We start from the raw sequence: 18,835 nt of genomic DNA, 5'->3' as shown, positions 1-18,835 counted from the left end.
ACGTGATCCAGACTTTGCAAGGAGCAAGCTGAGTTACAGAGGCAAAACGAGCAGGAGGTTATGTAAAATTTTAACTTTTCCTCTTCGCTTCCTTTCTGCCTCCCATATATAGACAGCAATCTGTATCTCTAAAGACAGAAATCTGTATCTAAGAGATAATCCACAAAAATTGTCTCCTAACTTCTTTATATACACAGAAAAGTGTATCTGAGATATATAATTCACAAGGACCTGATGCTTGGCTCTCTTCTTGACCTTCTATCTATGTTAAAAAGTTCAAAACCGCAATAGAGATACACTGTGGATATGTTATACCTGAATCCAGCGGCTATACACTGACGAAAAGCACAACACTGCAAATCGACTGTCCTCCAACATAGCATCGGCATGATGTTAAAGAAAAAGAAAGAAAAGCGGTGCCTGCTTTGTTCCCCTGATCTTCCTGACTTGGCGTGTGATCCATCCTGGAGTCTGTGCAGCTTGGGTGTCCAGGCTAGACTGCTGTGTTCTTGAGACAGTCTGGCAGGGTGTTTGTTGAGCCCTTGTTAAGCATGTGCCCTGCTGTGCTCTGGTTGGGACCAGAGACTCGAGTGGGATCAAGTCCTTGAAGACCTTGGGAGCAACAGTCTCCTAACCTCCATGGCTCCTCGTGCTGGAGTTCTCAGCTCAAGCCTCCTTCCTGAGAGTGCAGACTCCTAGGCACTGAAGCACAGTCAGCAAGGTGCTGTGGCTTCCGTTGGGATCAGTCTGGAAGCCGTGTGTGTGTGATGCTTTACGGGGAATAAGTAGTGAGACACAAGCCCTTAAATGTTCACTCAGGTACTTTCCACTCTATTTCACAACCCTGGAAGCCAGCTTTGCCTAATGCTGAAGCTGAAACTCCAGTACTTTGGCCACCTCATGCGAAGAGTTGACTCATTGGAAAAGACTGATGCTGGGAGGGATTGCGGGCAGGAGGAGAAGGGGACGACAGAGGATGAGATGGCTGGATGGCATCACTGACTCGATGGACGTGAGTCTCAGTGTACTCTGGGAGTTGGTGATGGACAGGGAGGCCTGGCGTGCTGCACTTCAGGGGGTCGCAAAGAGTCGGACAGGACTGAGTGACTGATCTGATCTGATCTGCTTGCCCCAGGAACCAGAGTGGGCATCAACAAGTGCCGCCACCTGTGGACCTTTTCTGTAACTACACCTTGACCAAAGGCATTTAATGCCACCTCCAATTCACAAGGGGGCCGGGGGTGCTGTCAATGACAGCTTGCCTCAAGAAAGGTCTTGAGGTAAATATTAGAGAAATAAATTGCAATGGAAACAGTGAGAGACTTTATTTTGGGAGCTCCAAAAGCACTGTAGACGGTGACTGCAGCCATGAAATGAAATGACCCTTGCTCCTTGGAAGAAAAGCTATAACCAACACAGACAACATATTAAAAAGCAGAGACATTACTTTGCCGACAAAGGTCTGTCTATTCAAAGCTATGGTTTTTCCAGTAGTCATGTATGGATGTGAGAGTTGGACTATAAAGAAAGCTGAGCACCAAAGAATTGATGCTTTTGAACTGTGGTGTTGGAGAAGACCCTTGAGAGTCCCTTGGACTGCAAGGAGATCCAACCGGTCCATCGTAAAGGAAGTCAGTCCTGAATATTCATTGGAAGGACTGATGCTAAAGCTCCAATACTTTGGCCACCTGATGCAAAGAATGGACTCATTGGAAAAGACCCTGATGCTGGGAAAGATTGAAGGCAGGAGAATAAGGGGATGACAGAGGATGAGATGGTTGGATAGCATCACTGACTTGATGGACGTGAGTTTGAGCAAGCTCCGGGAGTTGGTGGTGGACAGGGAAGACTGGCATGCTGTAGTCCATGGGGTTGCAAAGAATTGGACATGACTGAGCAACTGAACTGAACTGAAATTGCAAATACACCCAACTTACAAGATGCCAATCAAGACATAAATTTTTCCACACATGCCTAAAAGAAAACAAAAATGAAAGAAAAAATACCCTAACCACCACAAGACAAGATTCTTAGTATCCCTAATTATTGCAGGAGGAATGCTAGTCAAAATGACAACCAGAAATCAAATTCCACCAGTCAAGAATGACTATTCTCACAAGTCTACAAACAATATATGTAGGAAAGAGAAGGGAGGAGTGGGGAACCCCCCACATGCTTGGCCGAAGGAACACTGGCAACAGCCACTAGAACTGAAAGCCTCTGCGTAGCAGGAAAAAAAAAAAATTCAAGAGAGCTAACCCTAGGATCTGACATTCCCACATCTCAGCCTATATCCTGAGAAAACCATTATTCAAAAAGTCCCATGCACCCCAACATTCACTTCAGCACTACTTACAAGAGCCAAGACACAGACCCTGCAAAATGTCCACTGAGAGACTAAAGCTTAGCAAAGACCTGGTACTTACAGACAATGGACTATTATTTAGCAATGAAAAACCGCCACTGAAATTACGAATCATTCCACTTGTAGCCATAGAAATGGATGCTGGAGGATCACATACAAAGCGAAATCAGCCAGACAGATGAAGACAAGAGTGTGTGATGTCCCTTCTAGGCAAAATTTAGAAAGAGATACAAAGGAACTAAATTACAACACAAAAATTGACTCTGAGAATGCAAACACAAGAATTTTTTGAAAATTGAAAAGCCCAAGGAGTTAATTAGGAGGTTGGAAATAACAGATATTTGTATCTATACTAGATACTCCACAAGGACCTGGTGATCAGCACAGGGAACTATGCTGACCTTCTGCAAAAAACCTCTGTGGCAAAGGAATAAACAGAATTTGTAGGTATGTATATGTACGTATATGTCATAAATGAATCAGGCAGCTATACACTAACAACAAACAGAAAACTGCAAAAATTAATATACTCCAACATAGCACAGGCATGCAATTAAAGAAAATAAAAGCATCGCCTTGTTTATTCCCTCCAACCTTCCTGACTTGCACTGCTATTCCATCCCTGGAGCCTGAGCAGGCTTGGGTCCCATCGCTGGATTGGGGTGGAGTCAATACAGCCGAGCATCGAGCCCTTAATTGAGACCCCTCTTAAACGTCTTCTGTCTGGTTTCCCTGACTGAGACCAGAGTCCCTAGTGCTCCCCAAGGATGGGAACCCGACCCTCTATCTTCCAGGACCTTGGAAATGTTACCTAACCCCCAGGACCTCTGGTGCTGGGGTCCCCAACTCAAGCTTCCTTCTTGAAAGTACAGCCTCCTAGGCCCCTCAGCAGGGTACTGTGGCCCCGGTTGGAAAGAGTCTGGAGGGGAGGGGTGAAGCTTTAAGGGGAAGAAGTGAGACCCAACCCCTTAAATTGCTCAGGCACATTCCATTCCAATTCACAGCCCAGGAAGCCAAGTTGCCCAAGGAACCAGAGGTGGCCAGGAAAAAGTGCTGTCACCTTGTGGACACTTTCTGTACCTACAACTGCACCTCCACGCTTACTGGCACCTGTTTCTCTAGTGTTGGGGTCTGTTAACGACAGCTGTCCTCAGGACATGTCCTGCGGCAGGAATTGCAGAAATAAATTCCAAACACAACCGGCTTTCAGGAAGCCAACTGCCACAGGTAAATTTTCCTCACACTGTTCACGGAAAAACTAAGACTCAAACTTCTACTACAGGACAAGACGCTCAGGCATCCGTAAATACTGCAGGACTGTCGATCAAAATGAAAACAAGAAATCAAGTCCCATCGGTCCCATCAGAGCATCCTCAGGAGGCTACAAACACTAAAGGCAGCAGAGCCTGAGGAAAGGGAACGCCCCTACACAGTAGGTGGGAAGGCACGCTGACAACACCCAGTATAATGCAGTCTCTGAATGCCTGAAAATACACTATCAAGAGAGGCTAGGTCTCAGCTCAGTCACTCAGTCGAGTCGGACACTTTGCGACCCCATGGACTGCAGCATGTCAGGCTTCCCTGTCCATCACCTCCCAAAGCTTGCTCAAACATGTCCATCGAGTTGGTGATGCCATCCAACCATCTCATCCTCGGTCATCCCCTTCTCCTCCTGTCTTCAATCTTTCCCAGCATCAGGATTTTTCCAATGAGTCTGTTCTTCACATCAGGTGGCCAAAGTCTTGGAGCTTCAGCTTCAGCGTGTCCTTCCAATGAATATTCAGGACAGATTTCCTTTAGCACTGACTGGTTGGACCTCTTTGCAGTCCAAGGGACTTTCAAGAGTCTTCTCCAACACCACAGTTCAAAAGCATCAATTCTTCAGCACTCAGCTTTCTTTATAGTCCAGCTCTCACATCCATACATGACTACTGGAAAACCCATAGCTTTGACTAGATGGACCTTTGTTGGCAAAGTAGTGTCTCTGCTTTTTAATATGCTGTCTAGGCTGGTCATAGCTTTTCTTCCAAGGAGCAAGCGTCTTTTAATTTCATGGCTGCAGTCACCATCTGCAGTGATTTTGAAGCCCAAGAAAATAAATTCTCACTGTTTCCATTGTTTCTCCATCTATTTGCCATGAAGTGATGAGACTGGATGCCATAGTCTTAGTTTTCTGAATGTTGAGATTTAAACCAACTTTTTCACTCTCCTCTTTCACTTTCATCAAGAGGTTCTTTACTTCCTCTTCACTTTCTGCCATAAGGGTGGTGGTGTAGTGGGGGCATGTAATTTCCTCGGTTCTGTCTCGCTGCAGCAAAAATTTGAAGCGATGGATGAATCGGTGTTACAGCTCAGTTTTCTTAGGAAAACCAAAGGATAGTACATCCTCGAGAAGTGAGGCCGGGCTGACCCAAAAGACAAGAGAGGCCTCAATCCTTCTAGGCTTCCTCCTTTTATACACTTGTCTCCTCCCTGCTCAGCCTGCCCTATGTAAATTGGGCTAGCCAGGAGGGCTGTTTGTTTTACCTGAGGTCTTCACTCCGGTCCTGGACCTTCCTTTGTTCTATTTTTGTGGACCTTTTTTTTTTTTCCTAGTCTAACTACCAAACAATGTCATCTGCGTGTCTGACATTATTGATATTTCTCCCAGCAATCTTGATTCTAGCTTGTGCTTCATCCAGCCTGGCATTTTGCATGGTGTACTCTGCATATAAGTTAAATAGGCAGGGTGACAATATACAGCCTTGACGTACTTCTTTCCCAATTTGAAAACAGTCTGTTGTTCCATGTCCAGTTCTAACTGTTGCTTCTTGACCTGCATTCAGATTTCTCAGGAGGCAGGTAAGGTGATCTGGTATTCCCATCTCTTGAAGAATTTTTCACAGTTTGTTGTGATCCACACAGTCAAAGGCTTTAGCATAGTCAATAAAGCAGAAGTAGATGTTTTTCTGGAACTCTCTTGCTTTTTCCATGATCCAGCGGATGTTGGCAATTTGATCTCTGGTTCCTCTGCCTTTTCTAAATCCAGCTTGAACATCTGAAAGTTCACAGTTCATGTACTGTTGAAACCTGGCTTGGAGAATTTTGAGCATTATTTTGCTAGCGTGTGAGATGAGTGCAATTGGGCAGTAGTTTGAGCATTCTTTGGCATTGCCTTTCTTTGGGATTGGAATGAAAACTGACCTTTTCCAGTCCTGTGGCCACTACTGAGTTTTCCAAATTTGCTGGCATATTGAATGCAGCACTTCCACAGCATCATCTTTTAGGATTTGAAATAGCTCAACTGGAATTCCTTCACCTCCACTAAGTTTGTTTGTAGTGATGCTTCCTAAAGCCCATTTGACTTCGAGTTCCGGGATGTCTGGCTCTAGGTGAGTGATCACACTATTGTGGTTATCTGGGTCATGAAGATCTTTTTTTTGTATTGTTGTTCTTCTGTGTATTCTTGCCACCTCTTAATATCTCCTGCTTCTGTTAGGTCCATACCATTTCTGTCCTTTATTGTGCCCATCTTTGCATGAAAAGTTCCCTTGGTATCTCTAATTTTCTTGAAGACATTTCTAGTCTTTCCCATTCTTTTGTTTTCCTCTATTCCTTTGCATTGATCACTGAGGAAGACTTTCTTATGCCTGAATAAGACATTTCTGAATGCCTGAAAATACACTATCAAGAGAAGGTAGGTCTAGGATCTGACATTTCCACAATGATAAATCCATCATTCAAAAAGGCACATGGACCCCCAACTAGCACTGCAACATTACTCACAATAACCAACAGAGACAGCAGAATCTTCCCCAATAGATTAAGCTTAAACAAGATATATATGTATGATATACATATATATGATGGACTATTAGCCATAAAAACCAAGACTGAAGTAAGGAAATTATGTCACTGGTAGCCACAGGGATAGATCTAGAAGGATCATACCCTAAAGGATCTCACGCAGACAAAGGAAGCCAATAACACAAGATGTCCCTTCTAGGCAAAATAAAAAAGGTGAAACGAAAGAATTTACAACCCAAAGACAGACTATAAGAATTCAAATTCAAACCAAGAGTTCAAGAAAAAAGTGAAGGGCCTGGGATGAATTAGGAGGTTGAGACTAATATAGACACAGAAATCTGTATCTGTAATAGTAATCCACAAGGATTATCAGCTTCCTTCCTCCCTTCCACATATACACAGAAACGGGCATCTCTAAGAGATACTCCACATAGACTATTTTCTTCCTTCCTTCCTCATATACACAGAACACTGTATGTGAGATAGATAACCCACAAGGACCAGATGCTCAGCACATTGCTCAACCTTCTGCAATAAACTCTATGGCAAAAAAAAAAAAAAAAAAAAACACCCCCCAAAATTAGACATGTTCCATGGATATGCCATACCTGAATCAGCTGACTGTACACTGACATCAAGCACAGTGGGCAGGTTGACTCTACTCCTGCTTCATCGGCATGAAGTCAAAGGAAGGGAGAGAAAATCAATGCCAATTTTATTGTTTCCAGCCTCCCTCATTTGGGCTTCTATGGCATCCCAGGAGCCTGACTAGGCTTGAGTCCCAAGGCTGGACTGAGGTGGGGTCCAAACAGCCTGGCAGGGTGCCCTTCATTGAGCCCCTTTTTAGTTATTATTATTATTTCTGAATGCCTTTGAAAATCACAACCGTCTGCTTATCTCAGCTGGGACCAGAGTCCCAAGTGGGATCAAAGCCTGGAGGATCATGGCAGCAACAGTGACCTAGCCTGCACATCCCCTGCTGCTGGGGGTCCCAGCTCAAGCCTCTTTCCTGAGAGCGCAGCCTCCTAGCACCTAAGTACCCTCAGCTGGGTGCCGTGGCTGTGGTTGGGGTTAGTCTGGTGGTCGGGTGTGTGAAGCTTTAGGGGGAAGAAGCAGTGAGTCACAAGGCTGCAGGTATTTTGCTCTGGCACATTCCACTTCAATTCACAGCCCAGGAAGCCCACTTTCCCTGAGGCTCTGGTTATCTGAGGAACCAGAGGCGGGCAGGGGAAAGTACTGCCTTGTGGAGACTTCCTGTAATGACAACCACACCACCTGTTCAGTTCAGTTCAGTTTAGTTGCTCAGTCGTGTCTGACTTTTTGCGACCCCATTGACTGCAGCATGCCAGGCCTTCCTGTCCATCACCAACTTTCAGAGTTTACTCAAGCTCGTGTCCATTGAGTCGGTGATGCCATCCAACCATCTCATCCTCTGTCGTCCCCCTCTCCTCCCACCTTCTGTCTTTCCCAGCATCAGGGTCTTTTCAAATGAGTCAGCTCTTCGCATCAGGTGGCCAAAGTATTAGAGTTTCAGCTTCAGCTTCAGTCCTTCCAAAGAATATTCAGGACTAATTTCCTTTAGGATGGACTGGTTGGATCTTCTTGCAGTCCAAGGGACTCTCAGGAGTCTTCTCCAACACCACATTTCCAAAGCATCAATTCTTCGGCTCTCAGCCTTCTTTATGGTCCAACTCTCACATCCATACATGACTACTGGAAAAACCATAGCTTTGACTAGACAGATCTTTGTTGGCAAAGTAATGTCTCTGTTTTTTACCATGCTGTCTAGATTGATCATAGCTTTTCTTCCAAGGAGCAAGTGTCTTTTATTTCATGGCCGCAGCCACCATCTAGAGTGATTTAGAAGCCCCCTAAAATAGAGTCTGTTACTGTTTCCATTATTTCCCCATCTATTCGCCAGGAAGTAATGGGAGTCATGTATGGATGTGAGAGTGGACTGTGAAGAAAGCTGAGCACTGAAGAATTGATGCTTTTGAACTGTGGTGTTGGAGAAGACTCTTGAGAGTCCCTTGGACTGCAAGGAGATCCAACCAGTCCATTCTAAAGGAGATCAGTCCTAGGTGTTCTTTGGAAGGAATGATGCTAAAGCTGAGACTCCGATACTTTGGCCACCTCATGTGAAGAGTTGACTCATTGGAAAAGACTCTGATGCTGGGAGGGATTGAGGGCAGGAGGAGAAGGGGGACGACAGAGGATGAGATGGCTGGATGGCATCACCAACTTGATGGTCGTGAGTTTGAGTGATCTCTGGGAGTTGGTGATGGACAGGGAGGCCTGGCGTGCTGCAGTTCATGGGGTCTCAAAGAGTCGGACACGACTGAGCGACTGAACTGAACTGAATGGGACTGGATGCCATGATCTTTGTTTTTTGAATGTTGAGTTTAAACCGACATACAAATGTCTTGGGGGGGTTGTCAATGACAGCTGCCCTCAGGCCATTTCCTGGGGTGGGTGTTGCAGAAAGAAATTCCAAACACCATGGACTTTTCAGGAAGTCAACAGCAAAGGGAACTTTTCCACACAACCTTTAAGAAATAATACAAAACCCAAATCTCCACCACAGGCCAAGATGCTTTGCATCCCTAATTACTGCAGGGATGCCATTGAGTAAGAAGAACCCCCTACACAGTCGGTGGGAAGGTAGTCTGGCAAAACGAAGGATAGTTGACAGTCTCCGAATGCCTGAAAGTAAACTATCGAGAGAAGCTAAGCCTGGGATCTAACATTCTCCCATCTGGTCTTAGATCCCAAGAAAGCCATCTTTCCAAAGATGCATGCACCCCAATGAGTGCTGCAGCACCACCTACAAGAGCAACGATGATAAACAGCAAAACCCTCACCAACAGATTAAAGCTTCAACAAGATGTGCTCCGTATGTACGATGGACTATCACTCGGTCATATCAAAACAACACTAAATGAGGATATTGTGCCCCTGGGAGCTGATCAGGCCTACATGGGGGCTCGTGGTAGAAATGCCTCATTATGTTGACCTCAAAAACAAGAATAAAATCACAGCGACCCTTGAGACTGACCAAATTGCCCAAATGGCATTCTGTTTTCCCACTGGCACCTACCTTCTCAAAGCTAGGAGACCACAGGATTCCAGACCTCTGGCTACGTGACCACAGGACTCAACTACAGGCTAAAAATTAACCATCCCTTCAGAGAATTTTTCATTGGCAGGGTATAAGAAAGACCCCATCAGAAAGGGAGGACACTGGTTCTTCTTAACAGCCAGTCACCCTCTCATTTCCCTCTAATAAATTTCCTTTTCTTGCCTGACTGCCCGGCTTGCTCTCCTTTTCTCTGCACTCGCCTTGCATTTTGGTGCTGAAACCTGGGAGGGAAAATCCACCACAACTGGGTCTCAGGAGCCCACCTCCGGTGGTCCCCTCCCTTGGACCTGTCCGAGAAACTGAGACGAGCTCCGGGACGGTACCATCCACTTGCCTTGCTGGACTGACATCCACCCACCAGCCCAGATTTCATCCATCTGTTTCAAGGGTGAGTGAAATCCCATTCCCTTGGATCCTCTCTCCCTCTCTCTCTAGCCTCATTTCCAAGCCCTAGCGCTAGGCGGGAGGATCCCCACGGCCCTCGGGCCCTCAGCCTTGTGCTCCGTCTGACTTTGAAATAGGGGGCACTCATTTCAAAGCAGACTTATTACTCTCTGAGAAGGTCCTGAGAACAGGGATGCCTTTTCTCTCAGACCTTTCTCCTTGCTTTCCCTCGCCCTTGTCTACCCTTCCTATTCGGCCACAACGGGAAATTCTCAGTCCCAGCCCTCAAAATCTGCTCCTCTAGGATGCCTTCTCCAAAACCTAAAAGCCTTAGACTTCCAAGGGGCGATTGGACCAAAAAGACTTATTTACTATTCTAACACTGTCAGGCCACAATACAGACTTGATAATGGGTCCCTATGGCCAGAAAACAGAACTCTCGATTATAATCCTCTACGGGACCTCAGTAACTTCTGCCACCACAACAGCAAGTGGTCAGAGATCCCTCATGTCCAGGCTTTCTTTGCTCTCCGCTCACGACCCTCCCTCTGTGAATCCTGTTCTACTTCTCAGACACTCTTAGCCCACTCTGGGCCACATCCTCCTCATACAATGTCTCCTGATCCCTGTTCAGACTTTTCTTCTTCTTCCTTCGATCCTTCCGACTACAGTCCACCCCCTATTGCTCCCAATCCCCTTGCAGCTGCTCCAGATCCAGTTTCACAGCATCCACCTTATGCCCCCTCCTCCCTCCCTCCTTCTCTGTGGCTCCCAGCCCCCTCCCCAGCCTGTGCCTGAGATAAGCTCTGAGACCTCAGCCCCACCCTCTACTGGAGGGTCCCAAGGCTTTACCCCGACCTCCCTAGATCCCCTCCCCATATCTGGTCCTGAACAAGCAGGAAACTTTATGGCAGGACCCCTCTCCTTACCCTGTTCCACTTCTCCTGTATGGGAAGCAGCTGGAGCAGAAGGCATTGTTGGGGTTCATGTCCCATTCTCCCTCACCGATCTATCTCAAATCCAAAAGCAGCTTGGCTCTTTCTCTTCAGACTCTGATAATGATCTAAAAGAATTCAAGTATCTTACCCAGTCTTACAACTTAACCTGGCATGATATTTTCATCATACTTCCCTCCACTCTTCTCCCAGAAGAGTAGGAACGAGTATGAGTATAGCAAGCCTCTCAGGCACATCTGATGAATACACAGGACAGACAACACTAAGCCCAGAGGGGCCACAGCTGTCCCCCGAGATGATGCCAACTGGGATTATCAGGCAGAGAGACCTGGAGGAGCAGCCCGTAATCACATGCTTGCTTGCCTCATCATGGGCCTTCAAATGGCAGGACATAAAGCCATCAACTTTTATAAGCTCCAGCTAATAACTCAAGGACTAGACGAAAGCTGGGCACAATTTCTAGCCAGGTTAATGGAAGCCCTACAAGATTAGACCCCACTTCAACAGAGGGCATCATTGTCCTTAACAGCCATTTTATCTCCCAGTCATCCTCAGATATCTGAAAGAAACTAAAAAAGGCAGAAGGCCCTCAAACCCCTCAATGAGACCTTTTAAATTTAGCCTTTACAATTTTCAATAACCAGGAAGAGAAGACAAATCTAGAGAAGGCCCAGGGGGATCAGATTAAATGCCACCTGTTGGCCATTGCCCTACATGGCTCCACGTCTCCACCAATCAACAAAGACAGGCAGCCCCCTGGGCCTTGCTTCAACTGCGGCAAAGACGGTCACTGGGCCCTCTCATGCTAAACCGAGGCCCCTCCAGGTCCGTGTCCCAGCTGTGGCACAAAGGGACATTGGAAGGTCAATGGCCCAAATCCCCTTCCAGGGATCCGGACATCCCCTCCTGGTCCCGAGCAGGAGTCCTCCGACCCAGCTCTGCCCAGCCTCCTTGGACTCGCCACTGAAAACTGAAGGTGCCCAGGGCCCTGACTCTCATCACCTCTATGGAGCCCAGGGTAACTTTCTCAGTCTCAGTTAAGCCGATCTCTTTTCTCATCGACACGGGTGCCACATACTCTGCTGTGCCTGCCTACTCTGGAAAAACCAAGGTCTCTCAGGTCTCTGTTACAGGGGTTGATGGTTTAATAGCTACACTATGAATAACCGAGCCTCAACTTTGCACACTTCAAGATACCCCATTTTCCCATTCTTTTCTCATACTCCCAAAATGCCCCACTCCTATTCTTGGAGAGACCTTCTCTCAAAATTCAAAGCCTCTATTACTGTCCCAGGCCCACCTTCTGATCTAGCCTGGCTACTGCTCCTCAACCCCACCTTCTCTTCCCCCACCCCATTGCCCTCCTCGTCCATAAACCCCATAGTTTGGGATACCGACAACCCATCTGTCACCTCTCACCATGCTCAATTCATATCCACCTCAAAAATCCCTCTAAATTCCCCAATCAACCACAATATCCAGTCCCCAAAAAACATCAACAAGGGTTAAAGCCTATCATCACTAAACTCCTACATCAGGGTCTCTTGCGCCCAAGCCACTCTCCCTATAACACCTCTATCTTACCCATCAAAAAGCCAAATGGCTCCTATTGCCTGGTCCAAGACCTGAGAGTTATCAATGTGGCTGTCATTCCCATATACCCAGTAGTTCCAAATCCCTATACTCTTCTCTCATTCCCTCTTCCACTACACACTTCACTGTTCTACACCTCAAGGATGCCTCCTTTACCATCCCTTTACACCCAAACTCTCAAGACCTCTTTGCCTTTATCTGGACCGATCCAGACAGTCATCACTCCCAACAGCTGACAGGGACAGTCCTCCCACAAGTCTTTCGTGATAGCCCTCATTTCTTCGGCCAAGCTCTAGCATCAGACCTAACCTCTCTTGACCTTACTCTGAGTGCTGCTGCTGCTGCTAAGTCGCTTCAGTCATGTCCGACTCTGTGTGACCCCATAGACGGCAGCCCACCAGGCTCCCCCATCCCTGGGATTCTCCAGGCAAGAACACTGGAGTGGGTTGCCATTTCCTTCTCCAATGCATGAAAGTGGAAAGTGAAAATTCAAAGGGAAGTTACTCAGTCATGTCCAACTCTTAGCAACCCCATGGAGTGCAGCCCACCAGGTTCCTCCATACATGGGATTTTCCAGGCAAGAATACTGGAGTGGGGTGCCATCGCCTTCTCCCTTAATCTCAGTACTGTCATCCAATATGTGGATGATCTCCTCCTTTGTAGGAGGAGGCTTACATACTCTCAACAACACACTATACAACTCTTCAATTTTCTAGCCAATCGAGGCTATTGAGTATCTCCCACCAAGGTTCAGCTCTCTCTTCCTAGAGTTCACTTATCTTAGAGTCCTCTTATTACCAACCAAAAGATATATTACTACTGATAGAAAGTCCCTTATATCTACCCTACCACTCCCTTCATCAGAAACAGAGATCCTGTCCTTGGAGTTAGCTGGATATCGACACCTCTGGATTCCTAATTTTGCCCTCTTGGCACAACCCCTGTATCAAGCCACCCGAGAAGATCTTTCAGAACTAGAGCTAAAATCAAATATCCATTCAGCCTTTAAAACCCTTAAGCAAGCCATTCTCTCAGCCCCAGCTCTCACACGTCCTGACCTTTCTTGCCCCTTTATACTCTACTGAGAGACACAAAATTGCCCTAAGAGTTTTGAGACAAAATTAGGGCCCCTCCTTCACCCCTGTTGCTTATCTGTCAAAGCAATTAGATGCCACAATTTGAGGATCGAGAGCCTGCCTACCTGCTCTGGCAGCAGCTGTGTTCCTCACTCAGGAAAGTAAAAATCTTCCTTTTGGAGCACCCACTGTCATTCATTCACCACGTGACTTTAAGGACCATCTCACAAATCCATGACCCTTCTATCTCCTTCACGCTTTCATCTAATTCATGTCACCCTTCTTGAATCTCTCGTTTTCCTTTGAACTCTGTCCTACTCTCAACCCTGCCACCCTCATCCCGAATTCTTCTGAGCCCCACCCATACTTGCAAAGAGGCATTAGAGGACCTGATGCCCCATTTCTCCCACATTTCCCCAACACCTTTAAATAACCCTGACTTTACTTGGTATACTGATGGCAGCTCCTCTACAACATCAGAAGGAAAAAAGGTAGCTGGATGTGCAGTTGTCTCTGACACCGAAATTATTGAATCCCTACCTCTCCCCTCAGGAACCTCTTCCCAAAAGGCAGTACTTATTGCAGTAACTAGAGCACTTACCCTCACAGCTTACAAGAGAGCAAACATATACACTGATTCTTTCCACATCGTACACTTACATGCTGCCATCTGGAAGGAGCGAGGGCTCCTATCTGCCAAAGGTTCTCCCATAACTAACGCCCTGCTCATATTCCAGCTTTTAAAAGCAGCTAATATGCCAACTGAAGTAGGCATCATACATTGCCAAGGTCACCAGGGGGCCTCAGACCTCATTTCATGGGGCAATGACACCACAGACAGAGAAGCAAAACAAGCCTCACTCCAATCACCAGCTCAACAACTTATAGTAATCTCCAACATAAAACCCCTTCACCTCCCCGAAGAAAACACACGATTATTGCAAGAGGGAGCACAACTACAAGCAGACTGGTTACAAAAACAGGGCTGCTCTGTCCTTCCCCAATCTCAGGCCACACTGATGCTTACAGACGCTCATCAGGCCCGTCAAGTAGGCACCAAACCTCTTTATCATCTCTTAAGGCCTCTTATGGCATCACTGACTCGATGAGCATGAGTTTGAGAAAGCTCTGAGAGTTGGTGATGGACAGGGAAGCCTGGCGTGCTGCAGTCCATGGGGTCACAAAGAGTCGGACACGACTGAGAAGTTGAACTGAACTGAAGACCTCTTATCACCTATCCTAACATTCTTTCACTCCTACAGTCACTTACTCTTGCATTATCTGCTCCTCAGTCTTACCACAGGCGACCCTAAAGCCTATTCCCTCACTCTCAAAATGTCAGGCTTGAGGGCATATCCCAGGAGAGGACTGGCCAATTGACTTCACGCACATTCCTCCAACACGAAAATTAAAACTCATGTTCACTGTCAGAGACACTTTTTCAGGGTGGATTGAGGCTTTTCCTATGAGATCAGAAACTGCCTCAGAAACTGAGTAACACTGAGTAGCACTTCTCATATGAGAAGTCACCCCTCGCTTTGTCCTCCCACTCTCTCTCCAATCTGATAATGGGCCAGCTTTCATTTCCCAAATCACTCAACTAGTAGCCCAATCCTTTGGCATAACCTGGCAACTACATATTCCTTACACCAAGGAATATGTATCCCTTCCTATCCCTTCCTATCCCACTAATTCATAACTGACCCAAATGGGCAATTCAATTCATTCCTTTATTAAGAAGTATAGGAATAGTGGCTGGGATTGGAACAGTGACTGCAGGACTCACAACCTCTTTAAATTACTACCAAAGCCTTTCTAAAGACCTCACTGAGAGCCTAGAAGAAATAGCTACTAGCCTTATCACTATTCAAAACCAGCTCGATTCCCCGGCAGTCGTGGTCCTCCAAAACAGAAGAGGATTAGACCTTCTCACGGCAGAAAACAGGGGCCTGTGTCTATTTTTGGAGGAAGCATGCTGCTTCTACACCAACAAATCAGGCGTTCTAAAGAAAGAAAGTGAAAGTCGCTCAGTTGTGTCTGACACTTTGCAACACCATGGACTATGCAGTCCATGGAATTCTCCAGGCCAGAATACTGTAGTGGGTAGCCTTTCCCTTCTCCAGGGGATCTTCCCAACCCAGGGATCAAACCCAGGTCTTCCGCATTGCAGGCAGATTCTTCACCAGCTGAGCAACCGGGTTGTAAAGGAAGCAGCAAGAGATCTAACAAACAGGGCCTCTAGAATATATGAACACCTCAGTCATTCATGGGAAAACTGGTGAAGCAATTGGAATTGGTTGCCCTGGGTCCTACCTTTGCTAGGCCTTCTTCTTCTGCTTACCCTTATTTTAACTTTTGGCCCATGTTTAATGCATCTTTTTCAAAATTTCTTCAGGACCGTTAATGAGCATTTACCAGCTGAACTATCCATGAGCTACTTCTAGCTCGCTCAAAAACTTTGACCCCACACAAATCCCCTTGACTCACATTCCAGACTTTCCTCATCTCACCCCGATGTGCCCCTGTCCTTCAGGAAGCAGTTAGGCAAAATTGACCTTTGGCTCTTATCCCAAATCAAAAAGGCTGAATGTTAGAGTCTATTTGGGGGTTCATGGTAGAAATGGCTCATGATGTTGACCTTGCAAACAAAGAATAAAATCACAGTGACTCTTGAGACTGACCAAATTGCCCAAACAACATTCTTTTTTCCCACTGGCGCCTACCTTCTCAAGGCTACGAGACCACCGGATTCCAGACCTCTGACTATGTGACCACAGGACTCAACTGCAGAGAATTAACCATCAGAGAATTTTTCACTGGTAGGGTATATGAAAGACCTCATCAGAAAGGGAGGACACTGGTCCTGCTTAAGGTCCAGTCACCGTCTCTTTTCCCTCTAATAAATTTCCCTTTTCATTGCCTGACTGCCCGGCTTGCTCTCTTTTCTCTGCACTCGCCTTACAGTAGCCACAGGGATAGATCTAGAATACTCATACACAAAGGAAATTCAGCTAGCCAGAGCAAGGCAATTACTCAAAATGTCCCTTCTAGGAAAAATAAAAAGAAAGTGAAAAAAAGAGCTAATTTACAACCCAAAGAGATTTTATTGAGTCCCAGCTTGCTCTGGTCACCACAAAGTGATGTCTCTGCTTTTTAATATGCTGGCTAGGTTTGTCAGAGCTTTTCTTCCAAGGAGCAAGCATCTTTTAATTTCATGGTTGCAGTCACCATCTGCAGTGATTTGGGAGCCCAAGAAAATAAAGCCTGTCACTGCTTCTACTTTTCCCCCTTCTATTTGCCATGATCTTTATTTTTGAGTGTTGAGTTTTAAGCAAGCTTTTTCACTCTCCCCTTTCACTTTCATCAAGAGGCTCTTTAGTTCTTCTTCACTTTCTGCAAGTAAGAGTGGCTTATCTTTAGGAATGCAACCTATCACATTAAGGATCAGAGGGGGAAACCACTGTAATTTCTATTAAGAATTACACTTGACATAGAGTGTTCTGCCTGTTTTCCTCTAAGAGTTTTATGGTTTCTGGTCTTACATTTAGGTCTTTAATCCATTTTGAGTTTATCTTTGTGTATGGTGTTAGGAAGTGTTCTAATTTCATTCTTTTACATGTAGCTGTCCAGTTTTCCCAGCACCATTTATTGAACACACTATATTTGCCCCATTGTATATTCTAGCCTGCCTCCTTTGTCAAAAGGCAGACTTCCCTAGTGGCTCAGACAGTGAAGTGCCTGCCTACAACGTGGGATACCCTGGTTCAATCCATGGGTCGGGAAGATCCCCTGGAGAAGGAAATGGTAACCCACCCCAGTACTCTTGCCTGGAAAATCCCATGGATGGAGGAGCCTTGTAGGCTACAGTCCATGGGGTCACAAAGAGTTGGACACGACTGAGCCAATGGCACCCCACTCCAGTACTCTTGCCTGGAAAATCCCATGGATGGAGGAGCCTGGTGGGCTGCAGTCCACGGGGTTGCTAAGAGTAGGGCACAACTGAGCGACTTCACTTTCACTTTTCACTTTCATGCATTGGAGAAGGAAATGGCACCCCACTCCAGTATTCTTGCCTGGAGAATCCCATGGACGGAGGAGCCTGGTGGGCTCCCATCTATGGGGTCACACAGAGTCGGACACGACTGAAGCGACTTAGCAGCAGCAGTAGCACAGCCATTTCACTTTCACTTTGTCAAAAACAAGGTACCCATAGGTGCGTGGGTTTATTTCTGGGCTTTCTATCTTGTTCCATTGGTCTATATTTCTGTTTTTGTGCCAGTACCATACTGTCTTGATGACTGCAGCTTTATATTATAATCTGAAGTCAGAAAGGTGGATTCCTCCAGCTCCATTCTTCTTTCTCAAGACTGCTTTGGCTATTCAAGGTCTTTTGTGTTTCCATATGCATTGTGAAATTTTTTGTTCTAGTTCTGTGAAAAATTCCATTGGTAATTTGATAGGGATCGTATTGAATCTGTAGATTGCATTTGGTAGTATAGTCATTTTCATAATATTGATTCTTCCTACCCAGGAACATGGAATTAAAGACCTAAATATAAGACCAGAAACTATAAAGCTCTTAGTGGAAAACATAGGCAGAACACTCGTTGACATAAATCAAAGCAAGATCCTCTATGATCTACCTCCTAGAGTAATGGAAATAAAAACAAAAGTAATCAAGTGGGACCTGATTAAACTTAAAAGCTTTTGCACAGCCAAGGAAACTATAAGCAAGGTGAAAAGACAACCCTTGGAATGGGAGAAAATAATAGCAAATGAAACAACTGACAAAGGATTAATTTCCAAAATATACAAGTAGCTCATAGAACTCAATACCAGGAAAACAAACAACCCAATCGAAAAGTGGGAAAAAGACCTAAACAGACATTTGTCCAAAGGAGACATACAGATGGCTAACAAACACATGAAAAGATGCTCAACATCGCTCATTATTAGAGAAATGCAAATCAAAACCATAATGAGATATCACCTCACACCTGTCAGAATGGCCATCATCAAAATGTCTACAAACAATAAATGCTGGAGAGGGTATGGAGAAAAGGGAACACTCTTGCACTGTTGGTGGGAATGTAAATTGATTACAGCCACTATGAAAGATGGTATGGAGATTCCTTAAAAAACTAGAAATAAAACCACCATGTTACTGCTGCTGTTAAGTCGCTGTATGACCCAGCAATCCCACTCCTAGGCATATACCCTGAGGAAACCAGGGTTGAAAAAACACATGTATCCCATTGTTCATTGCAGCACTGTTTACAATAGCTAGAACACGGAAGCAACCTAGATGTCCATTGACAGATGAATGGATAAAGAAGTTGTGGTACATATACACAATGGAATATTACTCAGCCATAAAAAGGAATGCATTTGAGTCAGTTCTGATGAGGTGGATGAACCTAGAACCTATTATACAGAGTGAAGTGAGTCAGAAAGAGAAAGATAAATATCATATTCTAATGCACATATACGGAATCTAGAAAAATAGTTCTGAAGAATTTATTTACAGGGCAGAAAT

General features: G+C 45.6%; 2 long non-coding RNA genes across 2 annotated transcripts in view; one reads left to right on the top strand and one right to left on the bottom strand.

The window, feature by feature from the left end:
- The window catches only part of LOC113899729, a 56,298-nt gene that overhangs the window by 5,919 nt on the left and 31,544 nt on the right, over positions 1–18,835 (bottom strand). The window lies entirely within an intron of this gene.
- LOC113899730 lies at positions 1,848–9,456 on the top strand. Its single transcript, XR_003512973.1, has 2 exons — positions 1,848–2,812; positions 8,917–9,456. It is a non-coding gene; the product is annotated as an uncharacterized LOC113899730 (long non-coding RNA).

The sequence above is a fragment of the Bos indicus x Bos taurus genome, chromosome 10 (assembly GCF_003369695.1).
Source record: "Bos indicus x Bos taurus breed Angus x Brahman F1 hybrid chromosome 10, Bos_hybrid_MaternalHap_v2.0, whole genome shotgun sequence".
Lineage (NCBI taxonomy): Eukaryota > Metazoa > Chordata > Mammalia > Artiodactyla > Bovidae > Bos > Bos indicus x Bos taurus.
This window is presented reverse-complemented; position numbering and strand designations above follow the sequence as displayed.